This window comes from Sapajus apella, unplaced genomic scaffold (assembly GCF_009761245.1).
Source record: "Sapajus apella isolate SASKATOON/1434 unplaced genomic scaffold, GSC_monkey_1.0 scaffold109, whole genome shotgun sequence".
In the NCBI taxonomy this organism is placed as follows: domain Eukaryota; kingdom Metazoa; phylum Chordata; class Mammalia; order Primates; family Cebidae; genus Sapajus; species Sapajus apella.
In genome coordinates, this window is record NW_022437049.1 from 4,764,651 (window position 1) to 4,779,313 (window position 14,663).

Genomic DNA, 14,663 nt, shown 5'->3' on the forward strand with positions numbered 1-14,663 from the left:
CCTAGTGCTTGTACTGCCTAAAGGAAGACGGGCTCCATGTCTGTTTAAAACAGTAAAACAATGGAAGAGTGGTATAGCAAAGTGCCTGGTGACTAGATAAATAAGATTTAGTAGCTTAGAAATGTAGCATTTCAACTAGGAGGCTCTCTCCAAAGGGTAGCTTGGAGAAAACAAAAGCAGCCTGTTATAAACAGTGGGACTTCAACTTCTAGTGTTTCCGAGGAAACATACTCCAGAAAAGAAATATCAAGATTGTCTTTAAATCTGTTGAAAGGAAATAGGCAAGAAGAGTCAGGGAAGACTTTGTGATGCAGTAGTAAGGAGCAAGGGGCAGATAAAACAATATTATTAAAAGCCTGAATGAAATTTTCTAATGGATTAATTAAATACGCTGGTGGTCACATGTCACCAAATGGACACATTCTCTCAGGTTTGGGGAATCTGGCTGAGAGTAACTTTGAACGTCTTTTTTCTTTTTCTTTCTTTCTCTCTTTCCGTTTTTAAAAAGTTGCAATTGAGTAAATAAAAATTGCAATGGGAACATTTCAAAGCTCAGAGCATCTTCCTGCTCAGAAGGGTAATTGCTCATTTTACATATGTTGAAAAATTGAGCCAGGGAAATAAAAATGATTTTCACCTTATCCCATATTTCATCCAATAGGTCAAGAAGCAATTACCTACTTGGGGCAAAGCACTGTGGAGAAGGACATAGTTTGTCCTCAGTGAGTGCATCATATGCGCCTTGATGTGGTAGAGCCAGGAAGAGGGAAGACATACCTTAGCACAGATTATTAAGACTGCAGCCATCTAGAACTGCTCAGTGACTCTGAAAACCTCAGCCTCAGGAGGGCTGTTTGCTCTGGGAAAGAGGGTCAGATCTAAAGGTTTTCAAAGCAATTTACAAGTGTCCCTGGGAATCTAGTGTAGTGGTCACTTGGGACTACAAGAGGCAGTGAGATGAATATTTCTAGTAGAATTATAGCTGATTCTGAGGATATGTGTTCCAGAAGAAAGACTTCCTGCAGATCTGGGTTTCTTAAGTATAGATTAACCTGGCAGCTTTTCTCCACATGCCACAAAAACTCTGGCTGGGGACTTAATATCATTGCTGAGCTCCTGGAGATGGCTTAGTTGAACAATTTCCTGAATCTTCCCCCTGTTTAAAAAAATTGGAGACAGAAAGTAGTAACACTCTTAATTTGCTAGGTGGCTTTTCTCATTGCTTTCCAATATTTGGAAACATACACCATGTTGCAACCTGTTTCACCAAAACAATAAACAGCAACATTGCACAGTTGGATAAGAAGAAAGGTAGAGAAAAGAACTTGACTTCAGCAGAAGGAAGTAGCGAGGACAATTCTATGTACCATTGCAAAGCTGAGGGATCAACCCAAACCCAATTTAAACAAAGCTGACATGAAGGAGTTGCCACATTTTTCTTTCCAATTATCTCAATTTTTTTGCTTCATTTGGTTAGGGTTTCTTGAATTACCTGATCTATGTCATATGAGTTACAATCATGCTTAAAATTCAAAGCATGTTAATTAAGTACCTTGAGAGAGAGAGAAAAATCAGGCTCAAAGGGAAGTCAAAGAAAGAGACAAGTGATTCTAAATGGGAGAGATCAGTCAAGACTTTATGGAAAAAGATACTGCTTGATCTTGACTTTGAAAAGCAGAAATTAAACCAAAAACTTCTTCCTGATGTGTAATATACATATGAAAGTGTGCCCACACCTTCAGTGTACAGGTTGATGAATTATTCTGAAATAGAAGCAAAACATTTCAAGCATCTAGAAGCTCCATTCTGCCTTGTCCTAATCACTATCCACCCGTCTTCCCTAAAACTAACCACTGTGTTGATGATATGGTTTAGCTATGTCCCTATCCAAATCTCATCTTGAATTGTAGTTTTCATAATTCCCACATGTCATGGGAGGGGCCTGGTATTCTTCTGAATCATAGGCTCAGAAGAAGATAGGACAGTGTGGGAAATTTGGATCTTCCTAGAGACTTGGAGGGCTCAAAAGACAGGAAGATGTGGGAAAGTTTGGAACTTCCTAGAGACTTGTTGGATGACTTTGACCAAAATGCTGATACTGACTTGGACAATGAAGTTCAGGCTGAAGTGATCTCAGATGGAGATGAGGAACTTGTTGGGAAGTGGCGTAAAGCTTACTCTTGCTATGCAAAGAGATTGGTAGTATTTTGCCCCCTTTGCTAGAGATCTGTGGAAATTTGGACTTGAGAGAAATGATTTAGGGTATCTGACAAGAAATTGCTAAGGAGCAGTGTTTAAGAGGAAGCAGAGCATTCAAGTTTGGAAAATTTGCAGCCTAATGGTGTGATAGAAAATAAAAACCTATTTTCTGAAGAGAAATTCAAGCTTGCCACAGAAATTTGCATAAGTAACAAGGACTCAAATGTTAACCACCAAGACATTAGGGAAAATGTCTCCAGGGCATGTCAGAGGTCTGCATGGCAGCCCTCCCATTACAGATCTAGAGGCCTAGGAGGGAAAAATGGTTTCATGGGCTGGGCGCAGGGCATTGCTGATTTGTGTAGTCTCAGGACTTGGTGCCTGTGTCCTAGCCATGGCAAAAAGGGACTGACATAGAGCTCAGGCCATTGTTTCTGAGGGTGCAAGCCCCAAGCCTTGGTGGCTTCCATTAGGTGTTGAGCCTGTGGTGCACAGAAGTCAAGAACTGAGGTTTGAAAACCTCTGCCTAGATTTCAGAGGATGTATGGAAGTGCTTGGATGTCCAGGCAGAAGTTTGCTGCAGGGGCAGGGCCCTCGTGAACCTCTGCTGGGGCAGTGTGAAGAGAAATGTGGGGTGCGAACCCCCGCACAGAGTCACCACTGGGGCACTGCCTAGCAGATCTGTGAAAAGAGAGCCACCGTCCTCCAGACCCCAGAATGGTAGATCCACTGACAGTCTGCACTGCATGCCTGGAAAAGCTGCAGACACTCAACACCAGCCCTTGGAAGTAGCCAGGGCAGGGGGTTGGTGAGCTGTGTCCTGCCAAGCTACAGGGCAGAGCTGTCCAAGGCTGTGGGAGCCTACCTCTTTTATCAGCATGACCTAGATGTGAGACATAGAGTCAAAGGAAATCATTTTGGAGCTCTAAGATTTGACTGACCCACTGGGTTTCAGACTTGCATGGGGTCTTCAATTCCTTCATTCTGGCCTATTTTTCCTATTTGGAAAGGGTGCATTTACCCAATGCCTATACCCCCATGTATCTAGGAAGTAACTAACTTGCTTTTAATTTTATAGGCTCGTAGGCAGAAGAGACTTGCTTTGTCTCAGATGAGACTTTGGACTGTGGTCTTTTGTGTTAATGCTGAAATGAGTTAAGACTTTGGGGTCTTATAGAGAAGGCATGATTGGTTTTGAAATGTGAGGATATAGGATTTGAAAGGGATCGGGGTAGAATGATATGGTTTGACTTTATCCCCACCCAAATCTCATTTTGAATTAGTAGTTTCCGTAATCCCCGTGTGTCATGGGAGGTACCTGGTAAGTGGTAATTGAATCATGGGAGTGGATCTTTCTCATGTTGTTCTCATGATAGTGAATATATCTCACAAATCTGGTTTTATAAAGGGGAGTCCCTTGCACATGGTATCTTGCCTGCCACCATGTAAAATGTGACTTTTCTCCTTATTTGCCTTCTGCCATGATTGTGAGGCCTCCTCAGCCATGTGGAACTGTGCATCAATTAAACCTCTTTTCTCTATAAATTACCCTGTCTTTGTTATGTGTTAATTAACAGCATGAGAACAGACTAATACACTTGATATTTAACATCACAGACTAGTTTTACCTGTAGTTTAATTTTATGTAAATGAAACCACACAGTATATATGCTCTCATATTAGGGTATTTTGGTCTATATTTTGCTTCTTGGAGTGGTCATTTTGTTGCATATTGCAACTTTTCATTAATTTTTATTGCTCTGTGGTATTCCATTTCATTCATATATATATATATATATATATATATATATATATATATAGTTTATCTACTGTTGATGAAAATTTGGTTATTTTCAGCTTTTGGCTCTTACAAATAATGATGACATGAACATTTCAGGTACATATCTTTTGCTGTCCATATGTATGTATTTTTCTTCATCATATATCTGAGAATAACATTTTGAGTCATAAGGCAAGCAAGTGTCTGACTAATTTTACTTGATAACATCAAACTGTTCGTCATAGTGATTGTTGAATAGGATTTAACAAAGGAAACTGTGGAAAAGATAATTGGAGACAAAGATTTTCATGGTGAGGACACAGGCATGATGGAGCCTGGCATGCTCTAAGATCTATGAATCTTTTAGGGTAGCTGGAGGTGCCAGCATTTCAGGGATGTTTCAAGTGTAGACAGGGACAAGAATATAGAAGGCCTTAATAACTTTCTAGGAAATCAGAATTTTCTAAGTAATAGGAAATCATCAGAGAAGCTTACATAGGGAAGCAATATGATCAGATCTGTGATTTGGGAAGAACAGTCAGTTTGAACTGTCTGCTGAGTAAGGTCTTAGGAAGGAGAGGATGAGATTCTGAACCTGAATATTGAGAATGGAGACCAATATCCATCTAGGAAGCAGAATAGCTTTTTTTGCAGCTTATGACGCTTTTCCTGCCGAGTTCTGGAAGGTTTCACTGTACTTTTTCCCTTCTTTCTCTTTAACAGCGAAAGGTATTGACTTTTTAAAGTGATTCCTTATATTCTCTCTTTTAGAAAGATTTTTATTCTATTAATAAGAGCTACTGTGTGGTTTTAAGTAGAATTTAGGTGGGAAAAATTGACAATTTTATATTTGTAATAAATATTAAAGATAAGAAGTTACACTTGAGCTGCTGGGTTTAAATAGTTCTCTGTAAAAAGTATTTTCAGTCAAAAAGATGCTAAAAGACTTTATAATTTCTTATCCACACACCCAAATGTTGGTATAAGTTCTGTCAATAGCTAGTGCTCTGTTTCCAGTTTTAATAAGAAAGGCCTTGCAATCTCAGAATAATTTGTATGAAACCATATTAACCACTGATCACCAGAAGACCAATTTAATCTAATTGTTTTATGATAGTATTAGCACGCTGTTAAGGGGAGCAGATGGGTCACCAAAGAAGTAGATAATTATGTTGCAAAGAATGAGTTCTGTCAATCAGGTTTTTTTCCCAGCCACACCAAAAAATACATTAACAAACACCTACAATGTCAAACGCTTGACATAACCCCTGTTTTTCAACACGAATCTGCCACTCTTTAATAGCTTAGGGGCTTGGGCTCAATTAGTTTCAGTCTTCCTGGTATGTGCCTGAACCCTAGGCTGAGGCAATCACAATAAATATTTGGTAGACTCTAGAAGAATGATTGTATTCCCTAGCCACAAGCAATTAAGCACTAGATGTATTCCTTGTAAACCTTTGCAAATGCAATGAGAAACATGTTTTAAAAGACAGATAATTAAGTGGCTTCTTTCCTTTGGTGGCATTTAGGTAAAGGAAAATTAAATTAAAACTTCTTGTTTCACCTAAGAGGAAGAGATTTTCTGCTATAAAAATTACGATGGCTTGCATACAACCTGCTGGTAATCTTTCAGAAATTATAGAGAATGGGATAGATGCCAGAAACCAGATGGGCAAATGTCCCAAAATTTAAAAGGAGAAAAAGAATGTTTTTTATAAACTACCGGGAGAGAAGCTTAATTTCGATTCCCTATCAACTTCTAGAATGTATTAATAAGAATTTAGATTCTTTTTTTAAGATAGAGTCTTGCTCTGTCACACAGGCTGGAGGGCAGTGGTGCAATCTCGGCTCGCTGCAACTTCTGCCTCCCGGGTTCAAGTGATTCTCTTGCCTCAGCCTCTCAAGTAGCTGGGATTCCAGGCACCCCAACATGCTTTGCTAATTTTTGTATTTTCAGTAGAGAAGGGGTTTTGCCGTGTTGGCCAGGCTGGTCTCAAACTCCCGACCTCAGGTGATCTGCCTGTCCTGGCCTCCCAAAGTGCTGGGATTACAGGCATCAGCCACCATGCCGGACCAAGAATTTGGATTTAAAAGGGAACTAATCAGACTTATTCTTCAATTCTCTCTAGTTACTTTTCCCAGTCTTTTTTTGTGACCCTGCATCTTCAACTTGATCCACAGGTATCTTCCTTCCTTAGTACTCTACAGTACTTCATTTTATTGAAATGCTCCCTGGAGCATCTTGCTACAAGTATGGCTTCACCCACATCTACATGACAATGACCTCCACATTTAAACGTAGGGCCCCAATTCTTCTTCTGAGGTTCATATATCAATTGATATAGAATTATCTGGGCATGATACTGAGTCATGAAAATCATTTGGCCAACATCCTTCCTGTAAACTACTTGTCCAACCCCAAATCTGTTACTCTTTCTATAATTCCTCTCTCTCTATTCTGACCACTCATGCCAAGTCAGAAACATAGGAGTTATTTATCACTTCTTCCTTCCTTTGCTCTATACATCTAGCTAATTATTAATTCCAATCACTTATTCTAGTTGAAAATGTTCATATCTCTTACTTCCTTTCCACTCCCACTGTAATTCAGACTCACCTCATAGCTTGACAAAAATTACTGCTCAGCCTCAGAATATATCTCCCAATTCTCATAGGGCATCTTCTCTCTGACAGCCAAAATGGTTTATGCAAGACATTTACCTTACTATGTCACTGCCCCATCTAAGCATTGTCAGCATTTTTGTGTATTCAGAGTAGAAGAAAACATATTGGAATGTACATTTATTGCTTGCTCTTGCCTCCTTCTTCTAATTGGGTGGCACTTCTTTCCCCTTCCTTCTGTACTAGCCACTGGGTGTAGCCTTGAAAAAGGAGGCCCTGGTAGCTGGGTATCAGAGTTTCCTCTAAGTGTATGCATCTCTAAATTCCTTGGAAAACTTAAAAATTAGACCTCTTTGACTCATGGCAGACTGACGAAATTGAAGCACCAGGTCTTTCAGTCTATAACTTTGGCAAGTATCCCAGGTGATTTTGGTGCAGGTTTGTATTTGAGAACCACAGCTGTGATGGATGAGACGGAGGTAGGAGGACATGTCTGTCTCCTAACGATCTGACACTACATTAGGGAAGTTAACCCTGCTATACTTGCAAAAACTAGGGTGTAAGGTGAAGCAGATATTAGCATACATGAAAAGATGAGAAGTAGGTTAGAATTTTGCTGTTCAAAGGCATTTGGACAATACTACGGAACTATATTTTTTGTCAGGGACATCGTTCTAAAAAATAAGGTCTTATGTTAGCCTCTCTGAATTACATTCTCTGCTCTGATAAAAATCTAGAGAGCTTTTATTTCACGGGTTTGTCTTCTTAGTATGTTACTTCAACTTGCAAAATTGTATTCCACTTCTGAAGGGAAAAGCCTATCAAGACATTAAAAAATAATGTCTTAGCATAGAAATGAGGACTGATGGCTACAAGGCACAGATGATAGGATAATGTGCATGTGGGGTGTCTTGAATACTAACTCTTAAAAAGGGCATGAGAAGCCGGGCATCATGGCTTAAAACTTTGTGAGGCCGAGGCAGGTGGATCACTTGACGTTAAGAGTTCAAGACCAGACTGGCCAACATGGTGAAAACCCATGTCTACTAAAAAATAGGAAAATTAGCTGGACATGGTGATGCATGCCTATATACCTAGCTACTTGGGAGGCTGAGGCAGGAGAATCATTTGAACCCAGAAGGGGGAGGTTGCTGGTGAGGTAAGATCATGACACTGCCCTCCAGCCAGGGTGACAGAGCAAGATGCCATCTAAAACAAACAAACAAAAAAATTGACATGAGAGTATAAGCCTACATATTCACTCAGTTCTTCTTATGGTCCTCTGCATGCAATATGCTGCTCTCAACTCTACGTCCTTAATTCTGCATGCATGCATCCCCCTATGCATTTCCTTAAATCTTACCTATCATTCAGACTGTACCTTGGAAAGCTCTGTCTACTCTAGCTCACAGTTCTCTTTTTAGGACGTGAATTAGTGACCATTCCCACTCACAGTCATTGTCATCTCCTCTTAACATCCACCAAGTGCTTACTTTGTAACAAGCATTGGATTAAATGTCTACAGAAAATATCTAATTTAATCCTCATGATAATTCTACAAATTGAGCAGCATTTTAATCTTCACTTTACAGGTGAAGACCTAGAGAAATTTCAGTTGCCCACAGTGACAGAGCCTGCAAGTGGCAAAGAAGGAATTGGAGCCCAAGTCTCAATGATTCGTGAGTTCAGGATAAAATAGTACTGCCCATAGGTTCCTTGTAACTATTTCATTTATATCAGTTTGTTCTCCTTCCCCCAGGTCACTGTAGTTTCCCCAGAGAAACCAGTTAGTGGAGTGAGCTGATCATTGAATAGGAGTCAATGTGATGGTGACTGTTCTCTTACAGACTAATTCTCTGCACACCTCTGCCTCCTTCTGTGTGCCAGGTGGCTGGCCTCTGTGAATTGTGTCATCCAGACTCCTTTGACCTCTGTCTTCCTTCTGGTTGCATTTGGCTAACAGGAGTCAGGAGAAAGGAGGAGAGAGAAGCCAGAGTATTTCTTCCCTACTTCAGCTCTGCTTTGGGACTATTTGGCAACAATGGTCTCTCTCTCTTTACTACTCAAAATTTGAGCAAGTATTCTCCCTCCATCGTTTCAGTTCTCAATTGTCTCTAGCATTTTATTTCTTTCTCTTGTTCCTTGGCCCTGGGGGTGGTAGTGGCTTCCCACTGTTGCTAGCTCCCAGGTGCCTCATTCTCCTGGTTTGTTCCTATTTCCTACACTGTTGTTATTAATCACCTCTGCATTTGGAGCATCTGGGTTCATTCTGACTCCCGCCAGGAGACTACCTGATATACATAGCATAACTGGTTTATACACCTAGCTCTGTACTAACCAGCCCAGGTTCCTCTTGTAGCTCCAGGCATATAAACCCGATTCATATAAAACAAGAGCATTTTCACTTGGATGCCACATGAATATTTCAAACTCAACATTTCCAAACCTGAAGATACATGTTTCCACAAAGTCTGTGTTTTACCCTATATTTGCTATGCTGGTGGCTGATTTATTTCAGTTAGAAACCTGTAAAGTATTCTAACCTCCTCTTATTCCTTCATTTTCTAGTAGTCAATGCCACCAAGTTCCTTAGTCTACATCCTTGCTACAGTCCAAATCTACCTCTTCCTTTCTCTTTCCCCGATGCCACTGCTTCTGTTTAGACTCCCATTGCCTATCATTTGGACAATTACATTGCAATAGCTTCTTAATTGGTTTCTTCAACTCCAGTCTTACACATCAACGCTGCTGCCAGAGTGAGCTTTATTTTTAAGTTAAAAAGCAAATAGATGTGTATATTGGAAATTCAAATAATGTATTTATAAAGTTAAAAGTCCTTTCTCTTAACCTCAAAGCCATTCCGTGGTGGTAACTACTAAATTTATTTTAGATACGATCATTTTTCTGTGTGTATAAATCATATATGCATACCAACACCACTAGCTTTACTTATAAAATATGCAGTCTAGCAATTTAGAATACTATAGATGAGTTATCACCTTAAAACTAAAATCTAATATTATCTCTCCTATTTCTTAAAACTCTACTGTAGGATTCTATCATTTTAGGATGTAGTCCCGGTGCTTTTATGTGATAGCTCCAAACCCTCTGTGATGAAGCCCTTGTCAAATTCTCTGGTCTCATCTCTTCCTACATTCTATTTCATCCTATGGTCCAGCCATGTGGAAGTTCTGTCTGCTTCCTAAAAACACCTGACTGTTTCATGTCCTCTTTGCCTCTCTGCATACTTCTCTATTTATGCTAATTTGAGAATGTGTGTTTCTTCACCTAGTAGATTTTATGCCTCTCAAGGAAAAAACCATTGCTAGGAGGCTAGTTAATAATTTCTGACTTTTGAGACCTCTGGAAAATATAGAGCCTCTCTGATGATCAGTTTCAATTTTATTGCCACCATCTCCTTACTTTTTAGCTTTGAGTCCTAACCTAGTTAGTGGTTGTAAGCTAGGGAATCTTTATATTTGGAAAGTTGCATCCCTGAATGTCGTGTGCCACCTTCTCAATGTTTTCACTGCTATAGATTTGGTTTAAAATATCTACCTATTACAGGTTTTAGATGGTTATTTTCTATAACATAGATGCCAGAAAATAAATAGAACTTATTAGAATATTATACTTATCACTTAAAAATTCTGATATAAAATAGGTTTTTAGACTTAGAAATGTTGCTATTGATCTCTAGTGTATCTTGAAAATAAATATGTAGCATAGCTAACCAAAAAAGAAAAGATACAAATTAAGAAAAAGAAAAGAAACAAGTTAAAGTCATTGGTATTTACACCATAAATATTTTAAACTCAGGTGGCAAAAAGAAGAATGGACACATTTAAACGGTTTCCCTTAAAATAGTCTTGGGAAAATATCCTAGGAGAATATGTACATTTCTGCCTTCTTTTAAAAATTAACGTACAGATTAGGAATACCTATGTAGATAATCAATTTAGTCTGAATTCTGCTTCTTTTTTTTTTTTTACTTCTAAGTTTTTTAAAATTTTTTAGTTTAATTTAAAGTTCTGGAATACATTTGCACAATGTGCAGGGATTTGTTACATATGTAAATGTGTGCCATAGTGGTTTGCTGCACCTATCAACCCATCACTTAGGTGTTAAGCCCCACATGCTTTAGCTATTTGTCCTGATGCCTCCCTCCCTCCACCCTCTTGACTGGCCCAGTGTGTGTTGTTTCCCTCCCCATGTCCATGTGTTCTTATTGTTTAACTTCCGCTTGTAAGTGAAAACATGTGGCGTTTGGTTTTCTGTTCCCATGTTAGTTTGCTGAGGATAATGGCTTCTAGCTCCATCCATGTCCCTGCAAAGGACTTGCCCTTGTTCCTTTTTATGGCTGCATAGTGTTCCATGGTGTATATGTACCCCATTTTCTTTATACGGTCTGTCATTGATGGATATTCAGGTTGATTCCATGTCTTTGCCATTGTGAATAGAGCTGCAATGAGCATACATATGCCTGTATCTTTATAATAGAATGATTTATATTCCCAGTAATGGGATTGCTGAATCAAATGGTATTTCTGGTTCTAAGTCTTTGAGGAATTACCACACTGTCTTCCATAATGGTTGAACTAATTTACTGAATCCTGGTTCTTAAATTGGAAGTATAAATTATCTGGAGGGGCAACTTGGCATAACTGTGAAGCATTCATCACATACTAATGTGGGAGTACATAGTAAAGTCATTAAGAAGGTGTTTTAAATTATTTTATTTACATTTATAAAATGTAAAATTTATAATATAAATTTACAAGGAAATGTATCTGATTTAGTTCTAAAAGCATGAAATATTTGAGAGTAATAATTTAACACAGGCTTGTGGTAGTCCATGTCAATATTTGGAGCTGAATTCTCCAAGTGAACACTGACGAAGAGATATTTGTAGGAATTCTCACTCTCTAGGATTTTCTGTTTGTGAAAAAGAACAGTCAAAATGTCACCTGTAAATATTTTAGGCAAAATTATTAGAAATAATTTAGAGAGCATACAATCCACTTTCTAGAATGTTTTGTAGCAATAATACTCCAAAATCCATCTTACCAAGTGAGATTTCCCTTAAAGTGAAAGGTACTGTTTGGATCTCGGTGCACTCATGATATGTTTCTCTTGTCTGATTGTTTCTTTGTGTGGTTGCAGTTGGTGAGACCATGCTTTTGAGCTGTCCAGTCTTGATAGAGGCAGAGACTTTCTCCTGGGCTCACCATGAGAATCATATTGGGAGTGAAAATAGCCCTGAAGTATAAGCTTGTGAGAACTGTAATGAGTTTGCTCAGATCCTTGAAGAATTTTTTTTCCCTTCTTTCATTGTTCACAGTTGTAAGTCCTTATTGTGCTAAGGGATACAGGGGTTATAAGATGATGAATATAAAAAGATACTGGCTAGGTAGCAGTTAAACTTTAAGAATAAGTAGAATCTAATCTCAGAGGCATAAGGGAAGTCTTCCAGGCAATAGAAACTGCATGAGCAGTGGCAAAATGGTAGTAGAGAATTGCCTGGTGAATTTGTCACTATTACCTGTGAAAGAACAAAGAAGACAATGATAACAAAGCTGAAGAGACTTGGATGCTTGTTCTACCATACGATGTACTATGTCATTCTATTTCCCTGGGCCTAACTATGTGGGTGAACTGTATGGATATGACTGTGGTTATGGTTTGGACATGGTTTGTTTTGCACCAAGTCTCATGTTATAATTTGATTCCCAGTGTGGGAGGTGGGGTTTAGTGGGAGATGTTTGGATTGTGGGGACAGATCTGTCATAAATGACTTGGTATCATTCTTATGGGAGTAAGTGGGTTCTCATTCTTAGTTCCTGTGAGAACTGGTTGTTGAAAAAGAGCCTGGTACCACCTCCTCTCTCCCTTGATGCTTTTCTCACCATGTGATCTTTGCACTCATTGACTTCTCTTTCTCCCTCTACCATGAATTGAGACAGTCTGAAGCCCTCACCAGCAGATACTCGTGCCATGCATCTTGTATAGTCTGAAAAACTGTGAGCCAAATAAACCTCTTTTCTTTGTAAATTGCCAGGTTCATGTATTCCTTTATACCAACACAAACAGACTAATACAGTATATGTATTATATATACACATGAGGATTTGGAATTAAGGAGTTAAACCACTCCATATCTGAAGCTTTTTCCAGCTCTTACTTCTAGGAACCATGTTACTTGAACTAAGATCTGTTGGGAATCCTATAGAATTAATGGTGACTATGATGACAATTCCTGTAGATAGTTAATGTTTCTGCCTAGATAGAGGAGTGGCACCTGTGATCTTGGGTGCAAAAGTATGTAGGCGGCCTTTACACTTCCATTTTCAAAGGAACAGACTTAGTCTTTTTTGCTATGCAGGGGTAGTAACTTCATGTTTGGTGGGTTTTGATGTCCATGTGCTGGAGGCTGGAGGAACTTCTGTGTGTGATACCATTCTATGTGAACTTTGAAGTTAGGAAGGATAAGATGAAGAAAGGGAATCCTGGAAGTCCTAGATTATTTTATCTGGGTTTGGCCTCCATTGCTTTTTATACGATGAACATATAATATTGAGAGCCAAATGAAATTAAGTTAAAGAAGCCTCTGAAGTAGTGCTCTTAAATTCCATCCATGACCCTATCTGGTGCAAAACTTTAATCAATGTCTTGGAAATTTGTACAGAAAGTATGTTTATTATAATTTAACTGTAGAAAAGGTGGGAAAGATAGATGACATACATGTTCACTTATTACTTAATGTTCATCCCACATTACTTAGACCATTTGCTATTAGCTGGCTATCTAACTGCTCCCAGCCAATAGACTATAGGCAGCACACTTATGAAATGGTGTGAGATGCTCTAGTTCTATTATGCTGTTGCAGTGATTGTGAAGGGCTCATATTTTACAGCTACAAAGTATTGAAGCCAAACTCAGCCTCGACCTCTGAGTGACTATGTAGAGGAGAGCCCTTTGTTGGCCTTGTTGAGTAAGCAGTATGAGCAAGACATGAACTTTGTTGTTTTAAGTCACTGAGATTTCATGGTTATATAGCTGCCATAGCCTAGACTATCCTAACGAATACACACAGGTAAAGAATATATGTTGCAAATAAATCCTTAAAGACCAGAGTACTTGGAAAACCCGGTAATCAGGCTGAAAGTAGTTGAGGATGGTCAAGGAATAACTTGATGGCAGTTCATGTGAAAAGTTACGAGGGAGCAGGATGGCTAAAGAAGATAAATTACATCATGTCTGCAGTCTTCAAAAATTTGAGAAATATTGTAAGAGAAGTCATCTTGTTCTAGGTTCCTCTAGAAGGCAGAAGCAAGACCAACATAGAAAAATTCTGAGAGATATATAGACTCCATTTAACAATGAAAATATTATCAATATAAGCTATTTATCAGTGGATAGAGATGTCTTAATGGTGAGTTTAGGAATAGTCAAAATAGTCACACTGAGGCCAGATGTCTAAGAATCAGGGATGCTATATAACCAAATTCTTCAGTATGTAAAATTTTTGTCTATAAAATAAATTATGTTAAGAATTTATTCTTAACATGATATTATTATATCATGTTATATATATAATATCATAATATTGTTATATTATGACCATAATATCAGTACACATATTTTGAAATGTGACATGTTTTATTTACTGAGAGGGGCACTTGGCTTATAACAATTCATCTACAATTTCATGCATCTTTTTGTGTTGTGGTTTGAACACTGCCTCCTACCACAAAACAAAAGTGTATCAGGGATGATTTGGCTCAACTAAATTAGATAGGATATAAAAACTAGACCAGTGGTTCCCAAGTTTGGTCCAAAGATGGTGATGGCTGGTGCATAAACATCATCTGAGGATTTTAATACAAATACCAATTGATAGGCTTTGTCCCCGGAAAAGTTTAATTTGTAGGTTGGGTTTGGGGTCTGGAAATATGCACTTAAATAAGTTCTGCAGGTTATGCTGGTGGACAGTCTGGCTTGGGAGCTAGTGTTCTACCTGTTTCTCTGCTTTTGTGGGTGTTTCATTCTTTTAGGTTCATTT

General features: G+C 38.6%; 1 long non-coding RNA gene across 1 annotated transcript; it reads left to right on the forward strand.

Annotated features, from left to right (window-relative positions):
• Nucleotides 1-419: 419 nt before the first annotated feature.
• Nucleotides 420-14,403, forward strand: LOC116537366. The gene is made up of 3 exons (XR_004263090.1): nt 420-430; nt 1,342-1,344; nt 12,418-14,403. It is a non-coding gene; the product is annotated as an uncharacterized LOC116537366 (long non-coding RNA).
• The last annotated feature ends 260 nt before the right edge of the window (nt 14,404-14,663 follow it).